General features: G+C 39.5%; 1 protein-coding gene and 1 long non-coding RNA gene across 9 annotated transcripts in view; both read left to right on the forward strand.

Moving 5' to 3' along the window:
- The window catches only part of Cecr2 (CECR2, histone acetyl-lysine reader), a 104,878-nt gene that overhangs the window by 28,372 nt on the left and 51,093 nt on the right, over positions 1-25,413 (forward strand). The window lies entirely within an intron of this gene.
- Positions 755-24,918, forward strand: Gm52876. Its single transcript, XR_003956357.1, has 2 exons — positions 755-1,705; positions 15,335-24,918. It is a non-coding gene; the product is annotated as a predicted gene, 52876 (long non-coding RNA).

The raw sequence follows: 25,413 nt of genomic DNA on the forward strand, positions 1-25,413 counted from the left end.
TACTAATGGTGGAGAAGTGTTCCAGTCCAAGCCTGAATTACACTTCGTGCATCCTGACTTGTTTCTCAACTGTGAATTATCCGTGAAAGCAGCAGGTGGGGAGGAAAAGAGAAATTTAAAAACACCTTACTAGGCTCTCAAGTGACTTTGGAATAACTACTGCTATGTTAAATAGATATAGTCCACTGCTGCCTGCAGTTTTTATGTTTTGACATATTTAGCATAGTTGTATTATTACACTCTGAAAAACAGACTAACTGCTTTATTTGGTTAAGCATAAATTAATCTGTAAGTTGTAGAGTTCATTACCTGTGTTGTAAGTGGTTACAACTTAAAACTCGGGTGAGCATGATAGAATTGCTGATCTTAAAAATTGATTGTCACTGTGTTTGTCTATTTTGCTAGCTTGACAAGTGCATCATCTGTTTTTGCTGAAACAAAGAACGTAAAATCTGAGTGTCTATCTAATTAGGGAGTACCTTACTTTATTCATCTTTTATAACTCTGATGAGTGCCCTATCATTTCTTTCATAGAACTCAAAACTGGAGGTGAAAATTGAACTCTTCTGGTCTTGGGTATTTGGTTTTAAGCTATTTCAGATGAAGACCAGGACATTTATACTTAAAGGCTATTGAAAGAATTACAGAAGGTGCACTTTTAACAAGTGTGTGCATGCATGCGTGAGTGCATGCATGCGTGAGTGTACTATATATATATATATGTGTGTGTGTGTGTGTATATATATATATATATATCTCCAAGCCATAACATTTGTGTGGAGGTCAAAGGACAGTTTTCAAGAGTCATTCAAGAGGAATTTCTCCTTGTTGAAAACAAGGTATATTGTTTCTACTATGAATCTACTCAAGGCTAGCTTGTCCTCTTGCCAGCCCCTAGGTGATTTTTCCTCTCTGCCTCCTTTCTTGCTGTAGGAGTGTTAGGATTCAGATACACGTCACCATATCCACCTTTTAAAATTTTTATGTGTATGAGCATCATGTGTGTGACTGGTGCCCATTGGGTTCAAAAGGCATAGGATTTTCTGGGACTGGAGTTATAGATGGTATAAGCTGCCATGTGTGCTGTGGTGTTGTGAATCGAACCCAGGTCCTCTAAAAGAGAAGTGCTCTTATCCTCTGAACCATCTCTCCAGTCCCTGGAAAAGAGTCTAGCATTTTATGTGGGTCCAGGGAATGGAACCCCTGTGTGGTAAATGATTTTACCCACAGAACCAGTCACCTTACTAGCCTAGTCAAGGTTCCCTAGAGAAACAAAACTGAGTATATATTAAAAGAGAGGATTTATTGGATTGGTTTACGTGATATGGTCTATATAGTTCTACAACTGCTGTCTTCATACTGAAGAGTGAAACATAAGGCTGAACACCTCAGCAGTCTCAATTCTGACATTTTCCTTGGAGAGTTACTTACTGGTCTTCTGTCCACATTAGAAACTAGGCTCTGAAGCTGGATGCTGGTGGCACATGCCTTTAATCCCAGTACTTCGATGGCAGAGGCATAGACAGACGGATCTCTGAGTTCAGAGGTCAGCCCAGTCGAGTTCAAGTACAGCCAGAACTGTTAAGAAAAACCCTGTCTCAAGGAAAGAAAGCAAAGCAAACAAGCAAGCAGCAGCCGGGTTCTAATGTCTGAAAAATGGTGATTTCAGCTGCAGCAGCGTAGACCTTGCCTGAGAGACAAGAAGGTAAGCAGGCAAAACAAAAACCTTTCCTTTCAACCTCAGTGTGTCTGGGTTGCTATTGGAAGATAGTACCCACACTTAGGTAGTCTTCCCACTTTAATTCATAATCAAGAATATCTTTCACACATGGGCCCAAGGGTTGTCTCTTACTTGATACAGTTACACTGACAACTAAGATTAAACATCAATGTGAAGCATCAGCTATAGTGTCTGAGAAAGAAGTTTGTACAAACTTATGTCCCATTCTAAGTAAGTCCAGCACACCCTTCCAGACCTGTCTTTTACTTGAACCTCTGTTTCTAGAGATGTAGTACAAACTATCTGGGCTCTCAGCATAAAACCGTTTGTATGGAGACCATGCAAATCTTTGCTGCCTATACATTGCTTCTGTATAGTACTATTTGAATTCAAGAATAATACTTGAATAGAAAAGAGGAAAAAAAAAATAAGGATAGGGTCTCATGTTAGCTTGGAACTCATTGAGTAGACCAGATTGGCATAGAACTCAGACCCACTTTCCTCTGCCTCTCTAGTACAAGGATTAAAGGGGCCCCACCAAGAGGGCTAAATACAATATTTTTTTAAATGGTTGTTTATTTTTATTGTGTGTGTGTTTGTCTTCATGTATGTGTGTGCACCATATGGTGCCTGTGGAGGTCAGAAGAGGGTGATGGATTCCCTGGAACTGGAGTTTCAAATGCTTGTGAGCCACCATTGTATAGGTTTTAGAAATGGAACCCTGGTTCTCCACAGGAACATTTTTAACCATGGAGTCATCTTTCCCAGCCCTTAAGAACAATAAGTAATGTTTATGGCACTTAGAACAGTGATCACATATTTCTGGCATCTTTATTAGATTTTAATAGTTTGTCTTTTGGGACACTTTATTGAGATACCAAACTTAATTTCACCTTTTTTTAAAAGAATTATTTATTTTATATATATATGAGTACACTGTAGCTGTACAGATGGTTGTGAGCGTTCATGTGGTTGCTGGGAATTGAGCTTGGAACCTCTGCTTGCTCTGGCCCCAAGATTTATTTGTTATATGTAAGTACACTGTAGCTGTCTTCAGACACACCAGAAGAGGGCATCAGATCACAATGTAGATGGTTGTGAGCCACCATGTGGTTGCTGGGATTTGAACTCAGGACCTTCGGAAGATCAGTCAGTGCTCTTAACTGCTGAGCCATCTCACCAGCCCAATTTGACCTTTTCAAAGTGGACATTTTTGTTGGTTTTAGTATACTCTTTTTAAGTCTGTAACCATCACCTCAGTCAATTTTAAAGCTTTTTGTCAACTGTAAGTAAACTCCAAAGTCCTTTAGCAGTCAGTCTCTACTCCACTCCCTACATGCTAGCTTCTGGAATCCACTCATCTTTTAAATTTGCTGATTGAACCTTTCCCATGAGCAGAATCACTCAAATGTGCACACTTGTGACTGATGTCTATTTTTTATCAGGATGTTTTGAATGCCCATTCATGTTTCAGCAGGTGAACTAGTTTGCTTTCTGTTGCTGTAATTGAACACCATGTCTAAAAGCAATTTGAGGATGAAAGGGTTTATTTGACTTAAATTTCCACAGGATGTTTTATTACTAAGGGAAGTTAGGACAGGGACTCATGAAAGAACTTGGAGGCAGGAACTGAGGCAGGGACCAAAGCTCAGCCTGCTTTCTGACATAACCCAGGGCCACCTGCCCACAGGTAGCAACACTATCGGGTATGCCCTCACTTCAATCATTAAAGAAATGCCCACCAGCTTGCTAGCCTCTGTGAATTGTTGGTTAGAGTCAGTCTGCGTGAGATTTGTGATGTGATCCCTTTTCTCTCATGACTCCATGTTGGAACCCATTAGAACTGTGTCCTGATGAGGAGGTGAGTTGAGTTGGGTACTTAGCAAGGGTGAGTCTTTCCAGAACAGCCATTTTTATGTAATCTTGTTGTATGTTGGAGGAGCATCTTTTGGGTTTATGTCCAGGAGTGGTATACCTGGGACTTCAGGTAGTACTATGTCCAGTTTTCTGTGGAACCGAATTTCCGGATTTCCAGAGTGGTTGTACCAGCTTGCAATCCCACCAGCAGTGGAGGAGTATTTCTCTGTGTCCACATCCTCGCCAGCATCTGCTGTCACTTGAGTTTTTGCTCTTAGCCATTCTGACTGGTGTGATTTGGGATCTCAGGGTCGTTTTGATTTGCATTTCCCTGATGATTAAGGATGTTGAACATTTCTTTTGGTGCTTCTCAGACATTCAAGTTGAGAATTCTCTGTTCTAAAAATAGGGTTATTTGGTTCTCTGGAGTCTTAACTTCATGAGTTCTTTGTATATATTGGATATTAGTCCTGTATCAGATGTAGAATTGGTAAAGATCTTTTCCCAATTTGTAGGTTGTTGACAGTGTCCTTTGCCTTATATTCAACTATATTTTATTTATATTTTGAAAGATTTATTTATTATATGTAAGTATACTGTAGCTGTCTTCAGACACTTTTTCTTCTCACTCTAGCCCCGCTGTCTACGGGCCAAAGATTTATTTAGTTATTGTATGTTAAGTACACTGTAGCTGTCTTCAGACACACCAGAAGAGGGGATCAGATCTTATTAGGGATGGTTGTGAGCCACCATATATATATATATAGTTGCTGGGATTTGAACTCAGGACCTTCGTAAGAGCAGTCTTAACCATTGAGCCATCTCTCTAGCCCACTTTTCAATTTTATGAGATCCCATTTGTCTGTCGTTGACCTTAGAGCCTGAGCCATTGGTGTTCTATTCAGGAAATTTCCCCCTGTGCTGATCTGTTCCAGGTTCTTTCCCACTTTCTCTTCTATGACATTCAGTGTATCTGGTTTTATGTGGAGGTCCTTGTGCCACTTGGACTTGAGCTTTGTACAAGGAGATAAGAATGGATCAATTTGCTTTCTTCTACATGCTGACCACCACTTGAGCCAGCACCATATGTTCTGGTTTCACTCTAGCCCAGGCTGTCCTGGAAATCTTAGCAGTCTGTGAGTGCATGGGTAAGCCACCATGCCTGGCGTATTTTAGTATAGTCAAAAGTTAATTTGGCCTTCCTTCAAAGCCCCCCCCCCTTCTTTTTTTTTTGCACAACAGTACAGTATATAATACTTTCATTACCATAGCATTATCTAACCCAGCAAGTTAAAGTTTTGAAGTGGCTCTTCATGCTACTTTTTTTCTCCTTCCTTTGACATATTTTAATGAACTGGTTTATTTTTGGTCTTTGATCAGTTACTAAAACTACAACATTGTCTTTTACTATTTTTTTTTAAACTTAATTACAAACTCTTTGGGTAACATCCCCAAGTTCTGATTACCTGTTTCTCATTAGAGATGTTCATTGAATGTTGACTGAATATGTCAGCAGTACCTTTGAAACCCATGCCAGTCTTTGGTCAGAAAGAGATTGTGTTCATCTTAAAGGAAGAGAAAGAGGAGAGTTAAGGGCCTCAAATAGGAACTCCTAAATTTTACAAAATGGTCCTTTCTTTCTTTCTTTCTTTCTTTCTTTCTTTCTTTCTTTCTTTCTTTCTTTCTTTCTTCGTTCGTTAGTTCGTTCGTTTATTCACTCACTCATTCATTGTGGGCTCTTGCTCTGTCATTCTCTTAAGTTGAATAAACTGGGTCCTGGTGCTTCTCTGGCTCTAAGTAAGGTCAGAATCAACCTCTTTATGTATGAAGTAGAGAAGGAATTTTTATTTGAGCAGTGCTTTCTTCAGCATGGAGTTAAGGCAGGAGGATGGGAAGGTAAACAGTTTGTTCCTTAAAAATCACCTAGGAAGAGTCAGATGGCTAGGTCTGTGGCTACACACTTAACACCGGGCTTCAGTTCTTAGACTGGAGTTTTGTAATGTTTTCGGTTCAGATGTTGTGTGACAAGTGATGATCTCTTTGCCATTGTGCACCACCCCCTCCTAAATTAGATACATTCCCCCTCTGCTTCCAGACGTCTCCATCTCTTGGTCTCTTGACAGAGCAATCATTTATCAAGTTGTTTCATTAGTTGTCCAGAGGGGGCCCTGGGAACTTGAGTTTGTTTCGTCCCTTTGTTGGAGCTCCACAGGATCTTCCAGCTCAGTCTCCAGCCAACTGCTGAGAGTTGCTGGACTCCAGGAACAAATGTTAAAGGGGCTGCCTTTCATCTTGCTGCTGCTTCAACCTTTATCTTAAATTGCAACTTATTGGGTTTCTAATCACCCAGTATTGACATATATACTGTTCAAAATGAGAATTTTGTTTTCCTTTGCAAGTTTATCTTTTTATAGCTTATCATTGATCTTGCCTTATATACCCAGACACCCTACCTCCTGGGGATGCCTGAATGTGCTTGTGTGTGTGGTTGCTTGTTCTTTTTCTATCTTTCCCATTTCTTGCCCTATATCATCTCTTACTGGCAGGAAATTGTCGTCTATATAAAAGTAGGCATTCTGCTTTTTATAAGCCTTTTTGGGGGAGTATCTTTTAATTTAATAAGGTGTCCCCTTTCTTGATGTCATATTGTACAGAAGTAAAATTTCCTAAAATAGTATAAGGATTTAAAAAAGATTTTGATTTTTTTAAAAAATTTTATTAAGCCTTAAAGAACAAGATAAATATTACTGCTTTTTATATTAAAGTACATAAGTTTTTAAGTGTCTGAAAAGCAGACTTTTATATCTAATGACATTATATGAAGAATGTTAACCAGCATTCTTAGACTATGTATGAATTTGAAACACAAATGTTGTTTATTGTAATTTAATAATTTTTTTTCTGTCTCATGCATTCTTTTGTTATTCTCTCTTTTTCTTTCTCTCTCTCTTTCTCTCATCTTTATTTTGGGAGACTGTTTCTCTGTGTAGCCCTGAGTATCCTGACTATACTCATTCTGTAGACCAGGCTGGTTTCAAATTCTGAGAACTACCTTGCCCTCCTGAGTGCTGGGATTAAAGGTTTGAGCTACCACTTTCTAGCATAATTTAATAGTTTAGGACAAAATTTTTGTTAGAGGTTAATAGAAATAAAACTATAATGTTAATGGGATTTTTTCTGTGATCCTTGCATATTCCTGCAATAATTCATAATAAAACCTTTAAATGAGGTAATCCAGAGAGAACTCTAAGTTAAGAATACAGGCTGCTCTTCAAGGGTGCCTGGATTTGAATTCCAGCATCTTTATGGAGGCTCACAACCATCTGTAACTCCAGTTTCAGGGGAACCTGATGCCCTTTTCTGACCTTCATGGAGTCCTGCACAGGTGTGTTAACATTCATATACTCAGGTGCATGTACCCACACACAATATTTATCTATTTATTTATTTATTTAGGTTTTTTTTTTTTTTTTTAGACAGGGCTTACATAATTTTTAAAAAGTTAAAAAATTTAACAAAAAGGTTGAAAGATTGGTACACTAATGATAGTTTGCTTTTTAAAAATGTACCTCCTTACAAATGGAATAAAATTTAGTTGATTCCAGATTGAATATTTTACTGTCCTGATTCTGAAGTGAGTTTGTTTTAGCTAGAGTACATCTGATTCCAGAATCCTTGGTATGGAGAATCATAAAGTTAAATAAGAACAGCGTCCTCTGTTCTCATCAGGTGTTTAGCTTAAAAATACTTAGACAGGGACTCAGTGATTAATAAATTCAATTTCCAGCATCCGTTTAGTGGCTCCATAACCATCTGTAATTCCAATATCAGACCTCCCCTTCTGGCCTTCAGGGGCACCAGGGAGACATGTATTCAAACATGTGCAGTCAAAACATTCATACATACAATAAACAAAAAATCCAAACCGAACAAACTCTCTGAGTCCATACAACCTGTCAAATGAGTAGTTTATAAGAATGAATTGTTCTAGCTATAATTTTGCTCCTGTATACAAAGTACTAATTTTAATTTTTTTTTTTTATTTAAGACTTCTTATTTTTGAGTGTGTGTGTGTAAGCTTGTGCATGCTTGTGTGTGAGTCTGTCTCTGCCTGTCTGCCTGCCTGCATGTGAGTGTAGATATCCACAGAGGCCAGAGAGGATATTGGACCTTCTGGAGCTGGAGTTACAGGCACTTGTGACCTGCCCTATATGTGTGCTGGGTACCATGCACTCTTAACCACAGAACCACCCTTAATTTTTTTCTCATGCTGAGTAAGGTATGCTTTTAATTCCAGCACTCAGGCAGAGTTTGAAGCCAGTCTTTATATATAACAGCTTCCAGGACAGCTAAGGCTATATAATGAGGCCATGTTTAAAAACAATTATTAAGTAAATATTATACATATTTTAAAAATTATGTTTTAGTTATTTTGTTTTTAGTTTTGTGTGTGTGAAGGGGGCATGCTCATTGCTGTGGTGTGCATGAGTAAATAGAAGACAAGTTGGAGCTGGGCAGTAGTGGCACATGCCTTTAATCCTAGCACTTGGGAGGGAGAGGCAGGTGGATTTCTGAGTTCGAGGCCAGCCTGGGCTACAGAGTGAATTCCAGGACAGCCAGGGCTATACAGAGGAAACCCTGTCTTGAAAAACCAAACAAAAAAAAAAAAAAAAAGAAAAGAAAAAGTAGAAGACAACTTGGATGAGCTGTTTCTCTCCTACCATGTGAGTCCCAAGGATTTCAGTCAGTAAGTCTGTCTGTCTGTCTTGGTATTTGGAATTGCAGGTGCTAGGCTAGCTTGTTCTCTGAGCAATATCCCCAGTAAATTACTTGACTTTTAATTCAAAAATGTGCCCTCAGTGCTTGTCTGTAAGATATATTTATTCTTCTTGCAAAATATATACATAAATCATGTATAGTCTTATGTTTCTTATATATATATATATATTATATGCACAATATTTTTCATTTTTCACAATAAAACGTAACAATATTATATATTACACTTAAGCTCTTTGATATTAGGTCTAAGGGAATAGGTTAACTGTAGGTAGTTGTGAATTTTGGCCATTCTCCTGTTTTAGCTCCCTAAGTACTGGAGTTAGAGACCCAAGCCAGCATGCCCAGCTAGCAGGATGTTTGTTATTCTTGGTATCTTAGTTTATTCTTTAAGGGAAAGTTAAGATAGTCTTGAAAGGCCAGTGACTTGTTGAAGGGTTTCCTGTGTCCACCTGGTGAAAAACACTTGCTTTTTTGTTTTACTTTGGTTAGGTGGTAGGTGGCTTTTTGAGACAGGGTTTTTCTTGAGTGTTGGGATTAAAGGTGTGAACCACCACTGCCTAACATGGCACAAAAACCTTTAAGGAAAATCTAGGGTTTCTCAGAAGTAGGTCTTTAGGTCATAGGACATCTAACTACTGGAACATATACTTTCCTATCTTTATACTTTCCATGACATATTAAACTGTTGTCTGGTTCTTATCTTCTGGCATAGATTTTTCTACTGACCTGGCTGTTAATCTGTAAAATGTAACTTTACTTGTAAGAAAGGAGAGCTGAGGGCTGGAGAGATGAATCAGGGGTTAGGAGCACTGACTGCTCTTTTGAAGGTCCTAAGTTCAAATCCCAGCAACCACATAGTGCCTCACAACCATCTGTAATGAGATCTGATGTCTTCTTCTGGAGTGTCTGAAGTCAGCTACAGTGTACTTACATATAACAACAATAAATAAATCTTTGGGTGGGGGAGAAATGAGAGCTGAAATTTACGTAGTAAAGAGATACTCCCCCCATCCACCCACCAAAGGGACAATTTTGGTTTTAGTAGAGTCAAAACAGATTTATCAGGAATGATAATTAGCTTTTTCCCCTTCCAGATCCTCCTTAACAAGACAGTCACATATTACAGATACGCTTTGTCTACTAGGATATAAATTAAATATCCAAATAAATTAATGCCTCATATCTTTACTGATAGTTATATTTCCCTCCATCCCTCCCTCTCTTCTTTCCTGTTTGATTGGCTAATTTCATTCATTAATTCATTTATTCAGACAAGGTCTTGACTGTGCCGCCCTGGTCGTCCTGGTTGTAGACCAGGTTGGCCTCTAAATCACAGAGATCACTTGCATCTGCTTCCTGAGTGCTGTGATTAAAGGTGTGCACCACCATGTCAGGTGATGGTTGTTTCTGGTTTATAACTGTTAGAGTATTTCAGGAGTTACTCTACTAGTATGTTAACAGAGATGGTCAGGGTAGCAAGTCCTGACTGTTTACTATCTGAAGAACAAAGGACAGATGGCTGGACATTTGCTGCTGGCAGGAAAGTGAGAAACATGGTGGAAGGTTCCAGTACAATGGTACATACACTGGTGATAATGTTATAAATAGTCACTTAATTTCAGATTAGTTTAGTCAATAGTATTTGTATTGTAGTATGCCAGTTTAAAACCAGTCACCATTATTTGTATAGAATAATGCATCATTTATTTAAATCTTTTGAAAGCCTTTAAAAAGTCTCTGGGGACACTCACCATTTGTTAATGGTTTCCTGTGTACTGATCTGTAGCCTCCCTTTTGAAAGAAACTTTTTGAGGATATTACCAGAGGATAGTAGACTGGTGGTTTCTGTCCTGGATCTTTGGTTTTTCTCTCTTAATAGATAATGCATTTATAGATTAAAGACTTTTATGTGGAAACAAGATTTAGATATAATTATTTGGCAAAAGTTCTTTAGCCAACGCTCCAGAAATATGATTGATATTATAACTGAACCATAGTAAGAATTTTGTAGAAAATAGGATTCCATGTGTCTTACCAAGAAAAAAAAAAAGTCTGATATGGCCCACACCTGCTATTCCAGCAGAGGATCACCTACCACACTGTGCAGGCCAGGCTGGTGTACAGAATGGCACCTTGACTTTAGCAAAAAAACAAAATTAAAAACAGAGCTAGGGGAGTTCCCTCAGTGGTTTGTGTCTGGTGCCATTGCATCTTCAGAAAGCAGAGACAACATCAAAGATAATATAAAAGGGATCCAGGAAGGTTCCTGATACTACTAGCTTCCAGCTTTCTCATACCTGTGCCTACCCCTCCCCCCATAAAACCTCAACATACACAACAGTGACTCCATATCGTTTTCCAACCTCTTAACAGAACCCCCCCACCCTCATGTAATTTCCCCACAACTCCCTATAGAAACTTCAATACACATGAAAAGAAGAAAAGCTTGTGTTTTAAATAATCTGTATAGAAAGGAGGTGACAAGGTCTATAGACCTTGTTTTAGCAACTCTACTTATAAACAACAAACTCATCTCATTAAATTCAAGAAGCTAATTGAATTTGTGAGTTTTTTGTTTTTGTTTGCTTGTTTGTTTTAAATTTAGAAAGTTCTAGGAGGAAGGAAAGACAGGGGACTGAAGAGAAAAACAGCAAAAACTCGTAAGACAGTATGTAAAACCAAAAGAATTTTATGTACAATTTCAGAATTTGTACTGAACACTGCTTACTGTGGTTGGTGCTCATGAGATACGATAAGGGAGGCTTATTCACAGGGCTGGGGAGATGGGTCTGCTATCGCTGCTTTTAGAGAGCACCTACATAGAGGCTTACAAACTGCCTACAACTCCAGTTCCAGGGGATCTGTTGACACTAGCTTTAGAGGGTTCCTACACTCACATGCACATGCAGACACATAATTAAAAAGAAAGTCTTTGAAGGAAAAAGATTAATAACTTTCTTTCATCTGTGGTATTCTGATCCAGCAGGTGGTTTGTGCAGTTTGCATTTTGAATAAAATGCTCTATAGGAGATGGAGTGATTTGGTCCATAGACCATGTACTAGAAGCATTGTCAGAGTTTTAGAGTATGCTTTTGAAAAACAGGTAAACCAAAATAAGTCCTTAAAAAATTTAAAGAAGGGGCTGGTGAGATGGCTCAGTGGTTAAGAACACCGACTGCTCTTCCAAAGGTCCTGAGTTCAAATCCCAGCAACCACATGGTGGCTCACAACCATCTGTAACAAGATTTGACGTCCTCTTCTGGAGTGTCTGAAGACAGCTACAGTGTACTCACATATAATAAAATAAAATAAATAAGTCTTAAAAAAATATAAAGGAGAGGGCCATGGAGCCCGAACCGGCCCTCTGTAACCAGGCAAGGGCTCAAGTAGAAGGACTGGAGCACCAACCCAGCCACAAAACCTCCAGCCTGTAGGATGTGCTGGGTTCTGAGCCTGGCATAATCACCACCAGAGAGTCGTAATCCATCAGCAGATGGGAGTAGATGCAAAGTCCCATAGTCAAATATTTAGGTGGAGTGCAGGGAGTCCTATGAAGGAGGGGAAGGAAGGATTGTAGGAGCCAGAGGAATCAAGGGCACCACAAGATCAGGGTCCACAGATTCAACCGACTGGTACTCTAGTGGGCTCACAGAGATCAGGGAGCCTGTTGGATCTGACCTAGGTCTTCTGTGTATATGTTATGGCTGTGTAGCTTGGTGTTCTTTCTTGCAGGGTTCTTAACAGTGGTAGTGGGGTCTGTCTCTGACTCTTGCCTACATACTTGGACGTCCCTCTCGTTCATTAAGCCTTGATGTGAGAGTTTGCACCTGGTTTACTGTAGCTTGCTATGCTGTATTTGTTTGGTGTACATGTAAGGCCTGCTCTTTTCTAAGGGGGGATGGATTCAAGAGAAAGGGGAATTTTGGGAAGTGGGGGAAAGAGGCTGTGTGAAGGGGAGGGAGGGGAAACTGAAGTCTGGATGTAATAGAGAGAAGAATAAATAAAAAGGAAATAAATACAATGAAGAAGGGTGGTGGTAGCACACACTTTTAGTCCCAGTGTGGATTTCTTCAGGCCAGCCTGGTCTACAGAGTGAGTTCCTAGAGAATCAGGGCTATGGAGAAACCTTGTCTTAAAAACAAACAAACAACAAGGACAACAACAACAAAACCAAAACAAATACCCAATACAAACAAGGCCCCTCTTCCCCAAATCCTCAAAAATTTAAAATGAAAAAGGTACCCATGTGTGGTAGTACATGCCTTGTGATCTCAGTATAGGAGCTCATGGTTATCTTATAGTAGGTTCAAAGCTAGCCTGAGCTATGTGAGTCCCTCTCCGCCCCCCACCCCCAGTACTTTTTTAAAATTGAATTAATGATGTAATCAGATTATAAAATTTAATAAAGCCGGCACTCTAATCACTGCAGCTCTGGTGCTAAAACAAAATTCTCATGGTAGTACTATTCAGTGTGGCTTTTTACACAAACAAAACCTAGTTTTTGAATACTTTCTTGTTCACAAACATTACATTTTAATTATGGTAATATTTGTGGTAAAAGTCAAGGGAAGTTCTTAAAGATAATTATATGTCAATGCAGTCATTGTGTCCAGGTTTCTGTCTCTAACAAAGAAAATACAGAGATAAGAGGGGGCATTTATCATATATAGCAAAGAAGTCTTGATTGGCAGGTGGGGAGTGGGATTCTTAAGAGAGTTGCTTGACTTTGGGCAAGCCTTAATGGAAAACGGGTTATGAGTTAAGGTGGCAAAAGGTAGAGAATTTTAGGAAATGGTTGTGACTACCTCCCACCTCCTGCCCCAGAATACTGTTTCCCTTTTCTGTATGTATGTACCCTAAGTAAATCTCTCAAGGTTTCCTGGTATGGTGGGCTTCAGGTACTTGTGAGTGCAGGCAGTTCCCAAGGCTACAAGATGGAGATGTCACTGTGATGAAGAACTTTGGTGGTCATCTTCAGTGGCACGATGTCCTGATGTATGAAAGTTCAGTGATTTGTCATCCTTATCTTCACTTGAAGTTTACCTCTTTCCCTACTATTACCAGGATATATAAATATATACAATAGATATATAGATCAACATTTACTGTTAATAAACCATAAAGACATGTACTATAAGACTGTTTATATATATATATATATAAATAAAACAATATGCTCATGAAATTGATTGGCTTGCCTATTTTTACATGATGAATTAACATTTTTAACCTTACTCAGATTTGCCAGTATTTAAATTTTCCTTCCAAAATCAATCAAAAAAAATTTTTTTTTAAAGATAGGGTTTTACTATGTAACATAAACTCATGCATAAACCAGGTTGGCTTTGGAATTCACAGAGAACTACCTGCCTCTGCCTCCTGAATGTGGGGATTAAAAGCATGCCACCCTGCCTGGCAATCTTAACTATTTTTAAAGTTAAATTTAAACTGGAAACTCAAAAAATTTTAAAATCAAGCATTCTAACACAATCCAATACAAAGCTGTATTCGTTTGGCACTTGTGTGCTGAAGGATGATGGTAGGAAATGTTAAGTCTTTGTTTCTGTAAGAGCAGAAAACTTCAAGCTGGGTGTAGTGGCAGACACCTTTAATCCCAGCACTTGAGAGGCAGAGGCAGGTGATCTCCGTGATTTGGAGGCCAGCCTGTTCTGTGTAGTTCCAGTACAGTTAGGGTTATATTGTGAGACCCTGTCTTGAAAAAAAAAAAAACAAAACAAACAACAAAAGAGCAGAAAACTTCCTTTATGCCTTAAAAACACTGTAGTCATAACAGGTAGTCTTGAGATAAAAGATTTCAGACACCCCTTGCTTTCTTGGTGTTACATGGCATCCATGCAGAGCACACATGTTTAGTGTTCAGAACAAAGACCATGTGCAGTCAGCTGAGTGCTGCCAGTAACACCTCAGACGTAATATGTTTGTTTTTTTGAATTTTTGTTAATTATCCACTTAGAAACCTTTAACTTTTACTATTGCCCAAGTTTTTTGTAACCCCCACTTTCAATTATGCAATCCTGCATGGGAACAACACCCCCACACTCAGGTATCTAGTCCTGTATGAGAATAAGAAGCTGTAGTCTAGCCTACTTCAGAAGCAAAACCAAAAACACCCTGTAAAGTTGCTGTCTTGTTTTTAATAAGCAAAAAGGAACCTTTTTCTCTAAATATGGTTGGAGCAAGACTCACTTTGCCCCACTTCCATTCTTTTTCCTTTCGTTCTCATCCCCTTTCCCATTTACATAAGGCTGTTAGAATCCAGTCAGGGCAGAAGCACAGATGCGTTGTAAGTTATACTGGTAGATTGTCACAGACGTTTTGATCTCACCGAGAAAGTGGTTCTGGAAGCAGGGCTGCACATCCCCCTTGTATGAAAAATTCTAATGCTTATTTTTTAAGTGCAGATTGGAAGCTGGACATGGTGGCAACAGTGGTTTCCCTTTACTACGGAGACTAAAGTAGGGGGTGAATGTGAAGCCAGTCTGACCTACACAACAATATTCTTTTTGAGGTGTGGGTACTCAAAAACAAGGGCATTTGTTTGATCTCCAGCTCCCAAGTAAAAAGACAGGCTTGGTAGCTTAGTTTCATCTAATGGGTTTACAAATCTTCCTATCTGTACAACATGGAAGAAAAGGCAAACAGAAGACCTAGAAAAGTCAACAAGTTAGACCTAGTGTGCTTTAAGCTAAGTTTTACATGCTTAATTCTACCAATTGGTAATACTATTGGGGATACTTTTTCTGACAGAAAGTAAAGGGGAGCCAGAGAGATGGCTCAGTGGGTAAAAAGCAGACTGCTAAGCCTGACAGCCTGACTCCCTATGACCCACAGGGTGACTGATTGCAGTGGTGGAAGGAGAGCAACCGAGAAGGTTGTCCTGGCCTCCATGTGGGCACCCACATACGTCAGCACACTTAAGGAATAAAACCACTGTTTTATTTTGCTTTGTGACAGGATCTTTCCATGTAACTCTGCTATCCTGGAACTTGCTGTGTAGGCCAGGCTGGCCTTAAATTCATAGAGATTTATCTTTCTCTATCTCCCGAGTGTTGGGAACAAAACTTTTTCTGCTTTAAATGAAGAAGGGCAGAGATCTGTAGGTAAGAAAAATTTTGTATAGCCTGTCCAGGACCAGAGGACAAATGGTGGGAGAAAAGCCGTGCTGAGAAATCATGGTTAGACTCATCCCTGACAGTTTCCTGATGTCCGGATCTGCCCATGGAGAAGGGAAGCAGTAAGAGACCCTAGAATGCCTGAAAGGAAAGCTTGACTTTTTTTGAGCAGCGAAACCTTCTCTGCCAGTTTGTTGGGTGGACTTAGAGCTCTCTAGAGCAAATTCTAGACAGCCTCTTACTCCTCTCACTCCTCTGGTTTGGGTTTTTGTTTTGTTGTTGTTGTAGCTCACTGTATCTTTTAGGGTTAATGGATCCCTTCAGCCAGCCATTCAGGAGTTTGTATGGTCTCTAAAGTAGGAAGCTCTTGGTAGACAAGCTGAATACAGGAGAAAATGTATAAATGTTGACATTTGCAGAAAAATTCTTAAGAAAATATTTTGAAATCTTGAGACAAAACAAATGTTATTCAGCTTTTTAGTAACAATTCTATCACCATAAGCAAGGTTGTTCAAACAAGATTCAACAAAAGATTTATTCTGCTCCAACATTCACCAGACATACAGATCTTGCTTCTGCTTAGATGGTCTCCTGTGGAGTTAAAGCCTCCCATATTCTGGTCACTTTTCCATGTTTTTGTTTTGCAGTCTGCTTCCATGGTTGATTACAGACAGTGACTGTTGCTCATTAATAAAGAGAGTAAATTCTCTAGCTGCAATATGAAGAAGTGAATAATAAGTAGTTCTTTTAGATTATAGCTGGTAAGAAGCATCGCCAAAGTAGATGTGAACCCACTTACAGGGGGTGTTACAGAAACGCTAGTATTGTCTTTATACAAAACTTGGCTCTGCTTAGAGCTAGTCCTTAGAAGAACTAATCAGAGCAAGCTAAGGTCAAGCCAGAAGGAGATATTTTCTTCCTATACCGAGACCAAAGGGTTAATAAATTTCTGAGTAAGAATGCACTCTAGTTTACTATATTAGGTATATCAAGACAAGTAGAAATAGTTTCCCAGGAGGTGATAAAACCCACATCTGGTAAATAAATACCCTAAAAATAATATTCCACAGAAATATATCCTTACTTAACACAAAGAAAAAAGTATTTTCTATTAATGATTTAATCTTTGATTATTTTACGTACAAAAGTTTTATTTTTTCTCTTTGCTACACTTTCCCCAAGTATATTTACCCTTCATTGCAGTTCTTCAACTTCATTACACAGTATAAATTTCTAGTGTTGAACAAAACACAAAGGCATTAACTCCATCAAGACCTAAATGAAGACAATGTGTGCTGCTTCATTGTAGGAAGAAAGGCAAGAACATACAGATAGAGCCACCAGGAATCTGTTTCATAACAACCTCCCACCCCTAAGTGTTTTGCCTGCATGTGGTAAGTGTACTGCATGTATATTTGGGAAGGTCTGAAGAGGGCTCTAGATTTCCTGGAACTGGAGCTAAAAGCAGATTTAAACTACCATGTGGGTCCTGGAATTGACTGTCTACTGTCGTGTTCCCCCCCCCCCCCTTTCTCTGCATCAAGTGCTTATAACTGCTGCGTCTTCACTGTGTATTTAAGGCTAACTGGCTCAGGATCTTCTCCTACCTTGGTTGTATGAGTGCTCTGTTTATGGAAGTACTTACCTCATCCAATGCTTAGGCATTGTAAGGAGCTGGGCACTCAGTAAGATGGAGAGGTTTGTAAATTGCTTTATTTTAATATTTTTGATGTTGTTTAAGGATATACTTTTGTATACATATCTTCCCTAATTAATTCTTAATAATGTCAGCTCACTGTTAGAAGCTTTTGCAGCTGATTTTTACATGGTTCCCAATACAGTGTGGCTTACAACCTATGTCATTTCCAGTTCTGAGGGCTCCTGCACATACCTGGTGCACATAAACTCATTTAGGGAAACACACATACATATTAAATAAATGAATAGATGTATAATTTATAAAGTATGTGGATAGTCGTCACAAATCCCATTACTATGTAGCAGTCTTAACAAATCCCAATTGTTACTATATAGCATTCGGGAATTTATTATGGGCCAGCAAGATGTCTCAGTGATAAAAGGTGGTTGCAGCCAAGGTTGATAACTCAAAAGTCCAATCTGTGGAACCTGTATGGTGGAAGGAGAGAAATGGACCTTTCCAAGTTGTCTGGTTGCCTACATACACATCCCTCACATGAATATCTATCTGCATAACACACAGAATAGCAAAATCTAGCATAATTTTTCAAAAGGTCACTGCAGCAAATAAACTGTGATTAACGAAACAAAAGGCTTTCCTCCAGGAAAGCTTTTTTAATGCTGCCTATGCTCCAAATGGATTACTTCCTTGAAAATTATGACCTCTTAAAAAGGCCCCCTTGAGCCCCAGTGCCATAAAGACTCCTTCCAAATAGAGGTATAACTGAGGCTTCAGCCTCTGGGTCTCATTGTTGCCCTAGTTCCACCTAGTTACACTCATGATAGTTGATTGATAGATGGGTGGATAGATGTATACATGTAATTTTATAAGTTAATGACGTTTTATTATTTGGATTCTTTATTAATGAGTACACACTTGAGGCTGTCCAACAATTTTGAAGGACTTACCAGGATGGGCTGCTATGTAGTTAGTATTTTTTAAGGATAATTTTGGAATACAGTTTTGGTATTTGTTTGTTTGTTTATTGTTTTGCATGTAGTGGGTGGCTCTGGACCCTCCCCCCCCCCCAAAAAAAACCATTTGAGGAGCCTGGGGATTGAACTCACTTCATCAGACAGGTGCTCTTAATCATCTTGTCAAGCTGCATAGTTAAGGTTATGTGAGGACTATTTTGCTCTTATGTGGTGTTGGATATGAAAATTACACAGATACTTTTATTAGTATTAATATATTCAATGTATGACCTAAGGCATTTCTTCTTTATTAAATGTAGCCAAGAGAAGCCATAAAAATATTAGGGAAAATGTTAGCACCTTCTCTGAATGTTTGGCGAGTGTTAATACTGACTTTGGAGCCTGGACTTCAGTTGTGGAAACCATTGTGGAAACTCTTTGTGTCTGTTCTCCTTTCTTCTTTATCCACTTGTACCTTTTAAACCAAATTATACCTTTTTGTTTGCCCTGTGTCCCTCTGTGATCGCCTCCATATTTCGCATTCTGGGCTAGTGTCTTGTCTTGTTATGCTTGTTTTCAGATTACTATATCTAGCCTTCAGCCTGTAGGTTGAAAAATTTGCAATGTCCATAGGCCTTAAGTGTCAGAATAACATCTTACATATTTTAAATTACATAGGTCACCTTTATGGTCTTAGTGTCCACATCTGCCATACAGCACACACCAGGTCTTAACATCAAGATCCACCAGCTAACCCACCCTGGTGGGAATAGTTTGTCCCAGAGCTGATGAAATATTTGTCCCCCACAACAAAGTGTCTCCCCAGGGCAAGGTTGAATAAACACGAGCAGGTTCTTTATCTTGTGATTTTGCACTATTGATAGCATGAAGTTTATCCCCTTTGGATTCTGATAATCTTTTTTTTCAAAGAGAACTCATACTATAGGGGTTAATTAACTTTAATATTCTATCTAGCAAGACTCTACGACAACCCAACCTGAAACGAGGAGCTGCTTTTTTTTTTTTTTTTTTTGTCAGCGGTTTAAATATAGTCTGTTACTAATAAAAAAAAAAACTTTTAACATTTTATTCTTAGATGTTGCCTATAATTTTCTCAAAGTGTATTGTTGATGTCTGTCCCCTTGCTGCTGAGGGCTTTTGTGAGCCTGTGTTCATGGCCACATCAGTCTTCTAACTGGCCCTCTGTTTGGGGGTAGCCATCACTTGGAATTGGAAATATTTACTGCCCGTCTCCTATTCTGGATAGAGTCCTTGTTACATAGGTGGTAGTAGGGAGCTCTCTGTGTCTCTTTCTCTTTTTAGCTTTATTTGAATGTTTGTGTATATATGGGTTTGCATACAGAAGACCAGAAGAGGGCGTAACTCTCCATCTTTTTCTCTAAGGCAGATCTTCCTGAGTCTGTGTCTCAGCTAGTCAGAAAGCCATCAAACACCAACAATCTTTATGCAAACCCCCCCCCCCAAATAAAATTAGTCAACCCACTGGGATTCTATGTTCTATGACCAAATGTCACCCAGCTTTTCTACAGGGGTCAGGAGTATGTAGCAAAGACCCACTGAATCACCTTTCTAGCTCTAATGTGTTTTAATCAAATTACAACTTATTTAAAACTTAATTGATTTTTGTTTCTGTTTTTTTGTTTTTGTTTTTTGTTTTTTGTTTTTTTTTTTTTGAGACAGGGTTTCTCTTTATAGCCCGGGCTGTCCTGGAACTCACTTTGTAGACCAGGCTGGCCTCAAACTCAGAAATCTGCCTCCCGAGTGCTGGGATTAAAGGCTTGCGCTACCACGTCTGGCTCTGATTTTTTTTTTTTTTTAAAACCTACACTTAATTGTAAAAAGCTGTAGACTCTACTTCTGAAGTGTTTCCTCCCTTTCTCTCAATGTCCATTTTCATGCTTTCAACATATCCTCCTACCCCTCCTTCCCAGAACTGGCATCGCTCTCCCAAACAACAGGTCCTGCCAATTATGTCTACCTTAACCTTTTGGGGTCGATTACGCTTTCCTTCAAAAGCCAATGTCCTTTTAAGAGAAAAACTGTCTTTTTAATAATGTGTATGTGTGTTTATCTGTATTGGGTATGTACACAAGAGGACAGGTACCCACCAGGGGGAGGCCTCTAAGCCTCTCAGCATTGGTACTGGAGCCCATTCATGTCTTCTACAAGAGCGGTTTATGCTGTTAACTTCTGAGCCATCTCTGGCCTCAAGCCAGTTTTATCTCTATTACATATAGAAGCCACTCCATCTAAATGCCCTCTGCCTTAATCCCTACACCCCTTGCCAAAAGGGGGAGGGGTGAGTCCTGGTTGAGAGTAGAGAGGGCCAATAGTTTCTGATGCCTGGACTGTCATTTGAAGTAGCTTCCAGAAGTAGTTCTGACAGCCTCCTGCTTTAATTAAGTGTACCTTCCCCTGCTGCAAGGACCAACAGTAAAAGCAAAGGCGCAAAGTAAGACTGTTCAGGAAGCTGTGCCATTTTGCCCTGTGTTTCCTGTATCCTGCCCATGGGTGGTAGAACTCAGCTACCCTACCTGCCATCATTGAATAACTCACATCAGTCATGAAATCTAGACAGCCTGGTGGTAGAAGTTGGGTATGGCTAGCCAGGAACCTGTTTTTCCAGATTTCTTTTCTGCGTGGCCATGCTTGCACGAGCCTCCCAGAATGTGACAAGTGGAAAGCTTTTGGGCCTTTCTGTAGTCTGGAAGTTCCATGGAGCTGCAGGAATCTCCTGCTCCTCCTTGCTCACCCCTCCCTCCCCGCAATCCTAAAATATCTCGTATTTAATAGAAAGTTGCACTCTAGGTTTACTGTTTTTTATTGGTATAATTAATATTTTGCAGAAAAATTGGTGGTTTAGAGTTGCATTCAACTTTGATGGAAGAAGCTATTTTATTTTAGATCTATTCTGTTTCAAGGGAAGTTGAGGAAAAAAAAAATATTACAGCAAAGCAGCAAAACAGACCTTCAGCCTTTGGAAGTATCCGAGATATGCTGCTGGACCAACTAAAATTGTTTATAGCTGGTTTCAGGTCCCTGAGCATTATAGGCACTCTATCTGATTTATACTCTACAGTCTAAATTGGCATGGCACATGCCTTTGGGATTAAATTAATTTATACCAAGTGAGAAAGCATCAGCTGTCAAAGTCAGGGTGCCTTCTGGAGACCAGTATGCTTTTTTTCTTGGAGCATTCTGAGCTTACACTCCAGGCATTCTCTCTTGAACAGCAGCTGGGAGAGCCCTTCCCAGGGCCTGCTGAGCTTCCCTTTGTGCAGAAGTGGATCTGTTCCCACACAGGAGCAGAGCTGACCCAGATCCTACACCATCCTTGATCCTATGTACATCAGAAGGATTTTAGCTCTAAAAAAAGTTAATGCAACAAACAGAATCTATTATTCTTTTTAGGTGTTTTTGTTTACTACTTTTCTGTCTCTAATGAACTCAAAGCATTATTGTGATTGATTGGTAATTATGCAAATCTATGATCTTTGTCCTTATTTGGAATTAGAAGAAAGATTTCCTATTGAGTAAGATTAAAGAAAATTTGTACAATGAACAGGAGCATCCCAGCAGGCAAGAGAAAATATCAGTGTTGTTTAAGAGAAGGGATTTAGGAATATCCTATCTTTAGAGTGTCTATATAGTCAAATGGTTTTGTTAAGCAGGCAGGACTTTAGAAATAAGCAGTTAAGAATACTTTTCTGCAAGTGTGCTAAAAGCACCTCTTTGTGTTACTTTCCATTGCCCAGTGGTGTGGGCTGTCCCTTGCTCAGCCTGAGTTCTTCCCCAGTAGCCACTGCATGGTGGAAAGATTTGTTCTCTGGGGCAGGGAAAGTGGGGGGACATTGATTCGGGCTTTTCACTAATGAGCTGTGACGACAGCTGCAAGAGGGGCAAATCCTGTTACTCTCTTCACCTACTCTCTGAGGCTGCAGAGTGGATGGGAACAAGGTTCCCCTCTCTCTGCCGATCTGCTGCCTTTTCTGCTGTTGCCTTTCCCTTCCTCTTCTGCCCCTGAGCATCTTGGCAAAGGTCACATTTCGGTGCTCACAGTTCATTGCACACAGTGAAAGGGAGATACAAAAGAGTAGGAGAGAAAGTGAGAAAAGCAACCAAAAAAAAAAAAGGTTGGGGTGGAGATTTTTAGGAGGCTCTCTCCCTTGCTGCCTTAGTCTTACGACTTAAGCTCCAGGTTGAAACCTTAAAGCTTTGAATAACCTGGATTTCCAAGTAGTTTTTTGTAAGCAACTTATTAGAGCATGAACATGATGGGCTGTGAGTTAAAGAGAATTTCAATTTCTGTTCTGAAACTTGTAAATTTTGAAGATCGTTTTATCCCTAGTGTTTGCTCAGACTGTCATTGTAAGGATGACCTGTAATATTTATAGTATGTGTCAGAGACCATACTTAGCAATATTTTCCTAATAGAAAAAAATGTTAAATTGTGGCAAAAAGTTTTAAAATTGAACTATTAAAACGATTTCCCCATTAACCATTCTTAAGTGCAGTTCAGTAGTACCTTGCTGCTAGTCATTTGAGTGCACATTTTAGTAGTGTTAAGTGCAGTCACACCGATGTGAGGCACATCTCCAGAACTTTTTCTTTTCTGTGTCTGAGATTCTGTACCATTAAACTAACATGGAAAAGGTTAACCAAGCTGGTCCTTTTGTTAAGCAGGATTAAAATGGCTTCTCCGTTCTTTTGTTGTTGCTGTTTTCTCCTATAACATTCTTACTGTCCATTCCACTCCAGAATGAGAGAAAGGTATGTTTCACTATAGAGTTTTTGGTTTATTTATTAGTATAAACTGCTGGGACTCTATTACCTACAGGAGCAGGATAAAGCAGCTATTTAAAATTTTTTGCTTATAGGGGGTTGGGGGAGAGAGGATTTCAGTGTGTAGCTCTGGCTTGCCTATCTCTGCCTCCTGAGTGCTGGGATTGAAGGTGTAGATCACTGTGTCTAGCTTTAATAACTCTTGACCTAGCATTCTCTGGGAAAAGGCCTTGTAGAAGTGCACAACTGGAGCTCTGTGTGTGTGCACATGCACACACTACATACTACATATACACACACTACACACACACACACACACACACACACACACACACACACATATCAGTGGTGAATACTGGTCTATAATGAAGGTCTTGGGTTCCATCCCCAGCTCAAAAGATCAGGGCTTGAGTGTGGTGAACAAGGGGACATAGTAAATCCCATAGAAGTGTGTATTACAGTAAATGTTAATGTAGCTGTGGCATTTTGGTGGTAGGACCACAAAATTGAAGTCTTCTGGGAAGACTTGTAAGAGTTGTAAAGACCAGTGTCTTCAACATGACTTATTCGTTACATTCGTTACAGAGAGACAGATATATAGTCAGGTATCTTTTTTGAATGCAGTTCATTGTTTACATAGTACACCTCAGGAAAAAGGAAACAGCATTGGTTGAGTAGAGGTAGCACAAGTTGTCTAGTGCGCAGCAAACAACCATGTCCCGAATTCAAAGGTGGGGAAGGACTGGGAGGGCAGAGATCCTGGCCCCACAGCAAATGCTCCTTGAAAGCAATGTTCTTTTAGAGCTACAGAGGCTAGCTATCATAGGCTTAGTTGTACTTAGCCAGGTCAACCAGAATGCCAGACACTCAACATTCACCTGGGTCAGAGGCAGGAGTTCTTAGTGGAACACACAGCCTCTAGAAGTGTTCCTATTGCTATGTGGTTCTTGTGGTAAAATGGGGTATGCTGGGACACCAGCACCTACTGAGCTGCCTGGAGCCTGGTCTTTTTATAGCCCTTCAAAGGTTTGTCTCCTCCTTGCAGACATTTTGGTCTTGCTTCTGGTTGGTGTGGGCTGGCTGATGGGCTTTCTATGGCTTTGCTGGCTATACACTGGTGCTTGGTTCTGGTGTCAGGCTACTGAGCTGAAATGCCTCCATTTTTACTATAATTATATGTGGGTGTGCATGTGAAGAGGAGAGGACACCTTCACTTGGCTTTCGAAGATAGACTTCAGCTCACCAGGCTTGTGTAGCAAGTGCCTTTACCCTCTGAACCATCTTGCTGACCCCATTGAGTCTTTTAAAATATAGAACCTTAATAAGGGAAAGATAGTTTTGTTTCCCCAAGAATACTGTCCTGGGTAACTGGGTTCTCCTCTCCCCTCTCCCTTCTCCCCATCACAGATTTACTGATTTGGAAAAGTCTTTGAGACTGGTTTTGCTATTGGAATCCAGATTGACCTTGAATGTTCTATTCGGCTCAAGCATTGAGATTGCAGGCCTAGCTATCTTGAGAGAGTGGATGTGTATGACCTGTAATTTGCCTTCTAGCTTTAGCATCCCTGGGTTCTGATATACTTTGAAGTGAATAGCCTGGAACTTCTTTGCATCCAGGATTAAGCTACTGTTAGAACAACTGGCCATTTATTTTGTAATCTTAGCCTGTGACCAGGTTTAAACTGTGAGCCTATTGTTGTTGTTGTTGGTGGTGGTGGTGGTGGTTTGTTTTGGTTTTTGATTGTTTTAGAGTCTCAAACAGCCCATTACGTTTTGAAAATAAAGATTTTCCAATTTAGGGCTTTAAAATAATAAACAATTCATTAGATTGCATTAAAAGTTTAATATTTCTCTATACTAGAAAGAGGCTGTTTACTTTATGTAACACACACACACACACACCCCTATGTAATTGTTGAGATCCAAAATCATATGTCATGCTTTTGAAATAAGGTACCCAAAAGTTTAATATATCACTTCATACATCACATTCTTGTATTGGAGGGTTGAGAAGAGAAAAAAAGATAACTGATGTTTCCCACTGCTACTTTTTGCCCATTGGCCCGTCTCTTAAACTCTAAATTCTTTTTGGAAACCAGCTGTCTTGTGCAGGTTCCACCTGAACTTTCAGGGCTCTTCACTTAGGATAAAACTATTAACAGTTATTAGCTCATATTTTTCCAGGTGATGTAAGAATTTATCTTATTCTAGCAATCTGCTTTCATGCATCTACAGTCAGTCATGTAGGTAGAGCCATATTGCATTCTCCCAGTGCTATTTCATTCAAAACACAGTGTTCCTTACAGCTGCTGCATGTGGGTTGTCTAATAGTACTGTCCAATAAACAGAGACTAATTTATAATCAGTCGTATGCTGCTTCTATAGTCCTCATTGTCATTAAAACATGAAGCAAGGGGCTAAGGAGGTGACTGTACAGTGCTTTGCTTTGCAAGTATGAAGACTTGAGTTTGAATCTCCAGGACACATGTAAAAAAGTCAAGTTGT

Source organism: Mus musculus, chromosome 6, assembly GCF_000001635.26.
Source record: "Mus musculus strain C57BL/6J chromosome 6, GRCm38.p6 C57BL/6J".
In the NCBI taxonomy this organism is placed as follows: Eukaryota; Metazoa; Chordata; class Mammalia; order Rodentia; family Muridae; genus Mus; species Mus musculus.